This window comes from Rana temporaria, chromosome 6 (genome assembly GCF_905171775.1).
Source record: "Rana temporaria chromosome 6, aRanTem1.1, whole genome shotgun sequence".
NCBI lineage: Eukaryota > Metazoa > Chordata > Amphibia > Anura > Ranidae > Rana > Rana temporaria.
The window spans coordinates 8636124-8645205 of record NC_053494.1 but is presented as its reverse complement, the minus strand read 5'-3'; positions in this window follow the sequence as shown (position 1 = coordinate 8645205).

Below are 9082 nucleotides of genomic sequence, written 5' to 3'. Positions count from 1 at the left end.
CCAAGATCTGGATCTCATATCTGGTTTGTACTTTTGGTCAGATAAAGGGAATGGTTGCCCTTTGGCAAGTCTCCCGAGATCTGGATCTCATATCATGGTTGGTATTTCTGGTCATGTAGAGGGGATAGTTTGCATTTGGCGGTTCTCCCGAGATCTGGATCTCATATCATGGCTGGTATTTCTGGTCAGGTAGAGAGGATGATTACCCTTTGGCAGGTCTCCTGAGATCTGGATCTCATATCATGGTTGGTATTTCAGGTCAGGTTGAGGGGATGATCACCGTTTGGTAGGTCTCCCGAGATCTGAATCTCATATCATGGTTGGTATTTCTGGTCATGTAGAGGGGATGGTTTGCATTTGGCGGTTCTCCCGAGATCTGAATCTCATATCATGGTTGGTATTTCAGGTCAGGTAGAGAGGATGATTACCCTTTGGTAGGTCTCCCGAGATCTGGATCTCATATCATGGTTAGTATTTCAGGCCAGGTTGAGGGGATGATCACCGTTTGGTAAGTCTCCCAAATAAAGGCCAAAATGAAAGCAGAACGCCAGCATTTCGACATTACCATTCCTGCCAAGTGTAACTGTTGTGAGGTGGCATTGACTATTTACCCATGAAACATGACTGCTGTAAATTTGACTTTTTTCACATAATACTCTTTTCCTTTTGGCCGGGTCTTCATGAGTACTGGAGGCAGAGCTCACTGTTGGTCCCTTTGGACCTTTTTTTGACATCCATGCAGACTTATGGCGCTTCGGGCAGCTGCAATCTGCAACTGTAGCACTAGAGGTCACTGTTGCCTATCTATGTGTATGCAGCTTTTCCTAACCAGAACCCCTCTAAGTGATGATTGTATCAAAGTCATGTGACCCTCTCCTCCACCAATGTCATCTCAGAGAGAAGAACACAACATACCAAAATGATGGGATCCTCATTCCTTTCATTCAGTCAGTCATACACATTTGGAAGAGTTTCAAGAAACATTGCAGGGCAGCTGAATGATACCATTATCATAAATGTAGATGGGTGAAATATCCGCGCTCAGTTTAAAATATATCAAACAGCAGCTGAACACTATAACCTGAATACTAGGCACAAAGTCAAACTGGATAAAAAGAAGTGCAGCGCTTGTAAAATATGTATCAATATTCCTGTATCGATAAAGTGCAAATGTGCAGAGAAATGCAACTACATAAAATTAAATATGCATATATCAATTGATGTGTAAACAAAACCATGTGCCATATAATAAGATGCAATAATAAAAATTGACATATGTGATAAAAAGTTCATATAAGTGACTAAAAAATCCTCGTGGAAATAAAGTGACTTGGTACAAATGCTTGACCTCGAGATAAGCCCCCCGCCCGCAGACCCCCACAACCACCAGGCAAGGGTTGTGGGGATGAGGCCCTTGTCCCCATCAACATGGGGACATCCTCCCCATGTTGAGGGCATGTGGCCTGGTGCGGTTCAGGAGAGGTGGGGGGGCCGCACTCTGTCCCCCCCTCTTTTCTGCGGCCGGCCAGGTTAACTTGCTCGGATAAGGGTCTGGTGTGGATTTTTTTTTTAATTTGGGGTGGAGTTCCCCTTAAAATCCACACCAGACCTGAAGGGCCTGGTATGGATATTTGCAGGGAACCCTACGTAATTTTTTTTTTTTTTTTACGGTTGGGTTCCCCTTAATATCCATTTCAGACCTGAAGGGCCTGGTAATTTAATTTGGGGGACCCCCACACATTTTTTTTTTCCCTTTATGAATGAATCATCTCTGTAATTGAAAGAGCCGACAATTCATTAGAGCCGCAAAGCCGGTTTTAAATGGCTTTTTTTCTTTCAGAAATGACACTTTGTGCAGGGACAGTTCTATGTACGGGAAACATGCGCTTTTTCACATGCTGACTTTACACCCCCCCTAGGTACTAAATTTAAAGTAATATTACACTTTTATTGTTTCACTTTTAGCATTATTAAATTCACTGCTCCTGAGAAAAGGGCCGTTTTTAAAACTTTTTTTTTGCATTGATACATGTCCCCTGGGGCAGGACCCGGGTCCCCAAACACTTTTTAGGACAATAACTTGCATATTGGCCTTTAAAATTAACACTTTAGATTTCTCCCATAGACTTTAACAGGGTGTTCTGCGGCTTTTCGAATTTGCCGCGAACACCCCTAATTGTTCGTTGTTCGCCGAACAGGCAATGTTCGAGTCGAACATGAGTTCGACTCGAACTCGAAGCTCATCCCTACTAATAAATATAGAGAGGAAAGCCTCCTCTTCACCCCTGGCACCTATCCGCACCAGGGCCATCTTTAAAAATGATTTGTAGAGGGGGACAAAATGATATCTCTCTCTCTGGAGTCCATACCTCTCTTATACAAGAAAGGACTTTGCTCGCTTTGGAAACCGCAGCTGCCCAGGGCCCAAGGCAGCTTCCCCTTTTGCCCTAATCGGCACAGGCCTACTCCACATAGTTCTAGATCCAGCCTTGGCTATAAGGCCTTCTTACTTCTAAAATGACCCTTCCCAGGGACAAGCCTCACACAGCCGGCATGGCTTTTCAGAAGTGACATTGAGGGAATACACCAACGTAGGACATCCTTGTATTCTGTTGTTTTGGAGTTTGAAGATTCTGCATTATGTCTTCACTCTGCAGCCAGAGGGGGAAGACAAATGCAGAAACATCATTGTGTGTCACATTTAGGAACCACTCTGCTGGAATGTGAAGCCAGAGGGCAAATACAGCGCTGCAAGTCCATGCATATCTATATATATCTAGATATTTATATAGTTACACCAGCAAATGTGTGTACTACAGAACACATCCACCCCAAGCATCACTGTGTGCAGATATCAGACAACTCACCAAATCCACTGAGTGTCTGACACCTAAATATATGCAAAAGAATACAACACTTCAGAAGACATGCGTCATAATAATATATACAATGTATCCAACAGAGAGATAGAGATGACACACAGATGAGGGCTACATAGAGGGAGAGAGACAGAGAGAGATAGATAGATAGATAGATAGATAGATAGATAGATAGATAGATAGATAGATAGATAGAGACAGAGAGAGAGAGATAGACAGACAGACATACAGAGGTAGATAGAGAGAGAGAGAGAGAGAGAGAGAGAGAGAGAGAGAGAGAGAGAGATAGACAGCCAGACAGAGATAGATAGATAGATAGATAGATAGATAGATAGATAGATAGATAGATAGATAGATATAGAGATAGAGAGAGAGATAGACAGACAGACAGAGAGATAGATAGATAGCTAGATAGATAAATAGATAGACAGAGAGAGACAGACAGACATACATAGATAGAGAGAGACAGACAGACAGACAGAGATAGATAGATAGATAGATAGATAGATAGATAGATAGATAGATAGATAGATAGATAGATAGATAGATAGATAGAGAGATAGATAGACAGAGAGAGAGATAGATAGAGATAGATAGATAGATAGATAGATAGATAGATAGATAGATAGATAGATAGATAGATAGATAGATAGATAGATAGATAGAGAGAGATAGATAAATAGATAGAGATTGATAGACAGACAGAGAGACAGACAGACAGACAGATAGATAGATAGATAGATAGAGACAGACAGAGAGAGAGATAGACACAGAGAGAGAGATAGACAGACAGACATACAGAGATAGATAGAAAGAGACAGACAGAGAGAGAGAGACAGACAGACATACAGGGATAGATAGATATATAGAGAGAGATAGACATAGATAGATAGATAGATAGATAGATAGATAGAGAGAGACAGAGAGAGATAGAGATAGACAGACAGACATACAGAGGTAGAGAGAGAGAGAGAGATAGACAGCCAGACAGAGATAGATAGATAGATAGATAGATAGATAGATAGATAGATAGATAGATAGATAGAGAGAGAGATAGAGAGAGAGATAGATAGACAGACAGACAGAGAGATAGATAGATAGCTAGATAGATAAATAGATAGACAGAGAGAGACAGACAGACATACAGAGATAGAGAGAGACAGACAGACAGACAGAGATAGATAGATAGATAGAGAGATAGATAGACAGAGAGAGAGAGATAGAGATAGATAGATAGATAGATAGATAGATAGATAGATAGATAGATAGATAGATAGATATACAGATACATAGATAGATAGATACATAGATAGATAGATAGATAGATAGATAGATAGATAGATAGATAGATAGATAGATAGATAGATAGATAGATAGACAGACAGAGAGAAAGAGAGATAGATGGATATATAGACAGACAGACAGACAGAGATAGATAGATAGATTTCTAGATAGAGACACAGATTTCTAGACACATAGAAGACACTTAGAAGATAGACACATTGGGGTCGATTTACTAAAACTGACGAGTGCAGAATCTGGAGCAGCTCTACATAGAAACCAATCAGATTCCAGTTTTTTTTGTTGTTGTCTTGGCTTAATTGAAGAAGCTGAAGTTAGAATCTGATTGGACGCCGTGCACAGCTGCGCCAGATTCTGAGCGCTCCAGGTTTAGTAAAGCAGCCCCATAGGATAGATAGATAGATAGATAGATAGATAGATAGATAGATAGATAGATAGATAGATAGATAGATAGATAGATAGATAGATAGATAGATAGATAGATAGATAGATAGATAGATAGATAGATAGATAGATAGATAGATAGATAGATAGATAGATAGGAGAATAGATTGATCAATATTAGACATAGATGCGCGGTGACGGGTCAGATGTTTTTCTCTTTCTCTGCAATGATTGTGGTCAAACGATCCCGACCCCTCCTCCGTACATTGCACTGTCTATGGGATGTCATCATAGGGTCATGTGACCCGCTCCTCCATCATGTGTCCTATAGATCATCGCTGTGCCCACACATGTCCTTGTCACTTCCACACAATCACACACATACACTATAACCCATAGAAGGCAAATCCTAAGATGTATTTCCCCATCATCCCCGTGCAGTGAATATAAGGAATACTATAGAAGATATATACTATGGGAGATATGTACTATACATAATATGTACTGTGCATAGGTGTGCACTATAGATTATATATATACTATAAATAGTGGCCTGGATTCAAGAAGCAATTGCGCCTGTGTAACCATAGGTTACACAGCGCAATTGCTTACTTGCCCCGGCGTTACGAATGCTCCTGATTTAGGAACCTCGTTACGCCGACTGCAGCCTAAGATATGTGCGGCATAAGGCTCTTATGCCCGCATATCTTAGGCTGCATTCTTGCGATGGCCGCTAGGTGGCGTTGCCGTTGTGCTCAGCGTATAGTATGCAAATTGCATACTAACACCGATTCACAACGTTGCGCGAGCCCTGCGTACGCAATTTACGTTGTTTCCGTACGGCGGTTTTTGCGTAAGGCTGCCCCTGCTATTAGCAGGGGCAGCCAATGTTACGTATACCCGTCGTTCCCGCGTCGTGAAATTTGAAATTAACGTAGTTTGCGGAAGTGAATCGTGAATGGCGCTGGATGCCATTCACGTTCACTTTGAAGCAAATGACGTCCTTGCGACGTCATTTGCCGCAATTCACGTCGGTAAAGTTTCCCGACGGAGCATGCGCTCTACGATCGGCGTGGGAACACGCCTAATTTAAATGATTCCCGCCCCCTACGGGATCATTTAAATTGCGCGCGCTTACGCCGGGCATTTTGCCGGCGCGCCCGCGCAATTTACGGAGCTTCTGCTCCGTGAATCGAGGGCAGCGCAAAAAAATTGCGGGGGTGCAGGGCAAAAACGTTGCCCTGCGCCTCCGTAAAAAAAAAGCGCAATTGTTACTGAATCCGGGCCAATGTGTACTGTGGATGTTATGTACTATGAATGGCAGGTACTATAGATGGATGGAGTGTACTTTGGATGGTATGTACTCTGAAATGAATGGTATGTATTTTGGATGGAATGCACCAGTGGCGTATGGGGGGGTTGTTGTCAGCACCTGGGGCGAGGCAAGTAATTTGCGCCCCCTGACCCATGGACTTACCTATTTTTAGCTAGCTCCAGTCTGGTCATGTGACCCACAGTGTGAGACAGCGGTGGCTGTAGGGAAGAGGAGAGCGTGCTTGATAATGACTGGTAAAGCCTGGAGTGGTGACGTCGTGCATATGTTACTATGTCCCACCTGTTGTTGGCGCTCCCTCCTCTCCACACTCGTGACAGAGCCCCTCTGAATTTTGTGCCCAGGGCGTTGTCCCCCCTTGCACCCCCCACGCTACGCCACTGGTATGCACTATGGCGGGTGTGTATTATGGAGGGTATGTAGCATAGATGGTATGTACTATGGAGGGTATGTAGTATGGAGGGTATGTAGCATAGATGGTATGTTCTATGGAGGGTATGTAGTATAGATGGTATGTTCTATGGAGGGTATGTAGTATAGATGGTATGTACTATGGAGGGTACGTAGTATGGAGGGTATGTAGTATAGATGGTATGTAGTATGGAGGGTACGTAGTATGGAGGGTATGTAGTATAGATGGTATGTAGTATGGAGGGTATGTAGTATGGAGGGTATGTTCTATGGAGGGTATGTAGTATAGATGGTATGTACTATGGAGGGTACGTAGTATGGAGGGTATGTAGTATAGATGGTATGTAGTATGGAGGGTACGTAGTATGGAGGGTATGTTCTATGGAGGGTATGTAGTACAGGGTTTGACAAATTTGCTTGGAATCTAGGAGCCAGCTAAAAAAGTTAGGAGCCAGAAAACGCACCCAGTCCCGACGAGCTTGCGCGCAAAAGTGCATATGTAAACGGTGTTCAAACCACACATGTGAGGTATCGTCACGATTGGTAGAGCGAGAGCAATAATTCTAGCCCTTTTTTTTTTTGCCCACCTTCCAAGCCAAGTCGCAGGACACCATTTCTAGTCGCCATGGCGACCTGGCGCCCGGGATTTGTCGAGCCCTGATGTAGTATAGATGGTATGTACTATGGATGGTATGTATTATGGAGGGTATGTAGTATGGAGGGTATGACTTATAGACGGTATGTATTATGGATGGTATGTATTATGGAGGGTATGACTTATAGATGGTAAGCATTATGGATGGTATGTATTATGGAGGGTATGACTTATAGATGGTAAGCATTATGGATGGTATGTATTATGAAGGGTATGTATTATGAAGGGTATGTAGTAAAGATGGTAAGTATTATAGAGAGTATGTAGTATGGATGATATGTACTGTGGAGAGTGTGACAAACCCAACCAGGACAGGGGCTTATTATAGATAGTATGTATTATGGATGGTATATACTGTGGAAAGTAAGTACTATGGGTGGCATATCATATAGATGGTATTATGGATGATATGTAGTATGTATTATGGAGGGTATGTAGTATAGATGGTATATGGAGGGTATGTAGTATAGATGGTATATACTATGGAGGGTATGTAGTATAGATGGTATATGGAGGGTATGTACTATAAATGGTATGTATTATGGATGATATGTAATATAGATGATATTATGGATGATATATGGTATATAATATGGATGATATATGTTATGTATTATATATGATATGTAATATAGATGATATTATGGATGATATATGGTATATAATATGGATGATATATGTTATGTATTATATATGATATGTACTATGGGTGATATGTATTATGGATGGTATATAATATGGATGGTATATGGTATGTACTATGAATGGTATATGGTATGTACTATAGATGATATATGGATGATATATAACAGGGCTGTCTTAATGAGAGGGCACACCTGGGCACTGCCCAGGGGCCCCAGCTGCATGGGGGTCCCCTGCACTTTGCCCAAAGCAGCTGGTCCTTGAGCCCACCCTGCCCCGAAATTGGGGGCCCCGTGATGGCACTGAGAGTGATGGATACACAAGGGCGGCAGTCTGCCTCTTACCCACTTGATGTCTGTTTACCTGCACTGTCATCATTGTAGGGGCCCCAGAGCATTACTTTGCCCAGGGGCCCATGATGCTATTAAGACGGCCCTGATATATAATATAGATGGTATATACTATGGATGGTATCAAGGGTGGACTGACATAGGACATTATGGAGCCACACAGTATACACACACACATACAGTATACACACACATACACACACACATACAGTATACACACACATACACACACACATACAGTATACACACACATACACACACATACACACACATACACACACATACAGTATACACACACATACACACACATACAGTATACACACACATACAGTATACACACACATACACACACATACACACACACATACACATACACACACATACAGTATACACACATACACACACACATACAGTATACACACACATACACACACATACACACACACATACACACACATACAGTATACACACACATACACACACACACACACATACAGTATACACACACATACAGTATACACACACAGTATACACACACATACACACACATACACACACACATACAGTATACACACACATACACACACACACAGTATACACACACATACACACACATACACACACACATACACACACATACAGTATACACACACATACACACACACATACAGTATACCCACACATACACACACACATACAGTATACACACACAATATACACATACAGTATACACACACACATACAGTATACACACACACATACAGTATACACACACAATATACACACAAAGTATACACACACACATACAGTATACACACACACCGAAAAGGTACTGTAGAGGTGGGGCAACTATAATCTTGAGATTTAAAAAAAAACACAGGGCCGGATTCAGATAGGTTAGCGGATCTTTAGATCCGCGTAACCTATCTGATTTACGATCCGCCGGCGCAAGTTTTTAAGGCAAGTGCTTTATTCAGAAAGCACTTACCTCAAAACTTGCGGTGGCGTATCGTAAATCCCCAGGCGGAATTCAAATTTTGCGGCTAGGGGGCGTCTACAATTTAAATCAGGCGCGTCCTCCCGCCGATCGAACAGCGCATGCGCCGTCCGCGAATTTTCCCAGCGT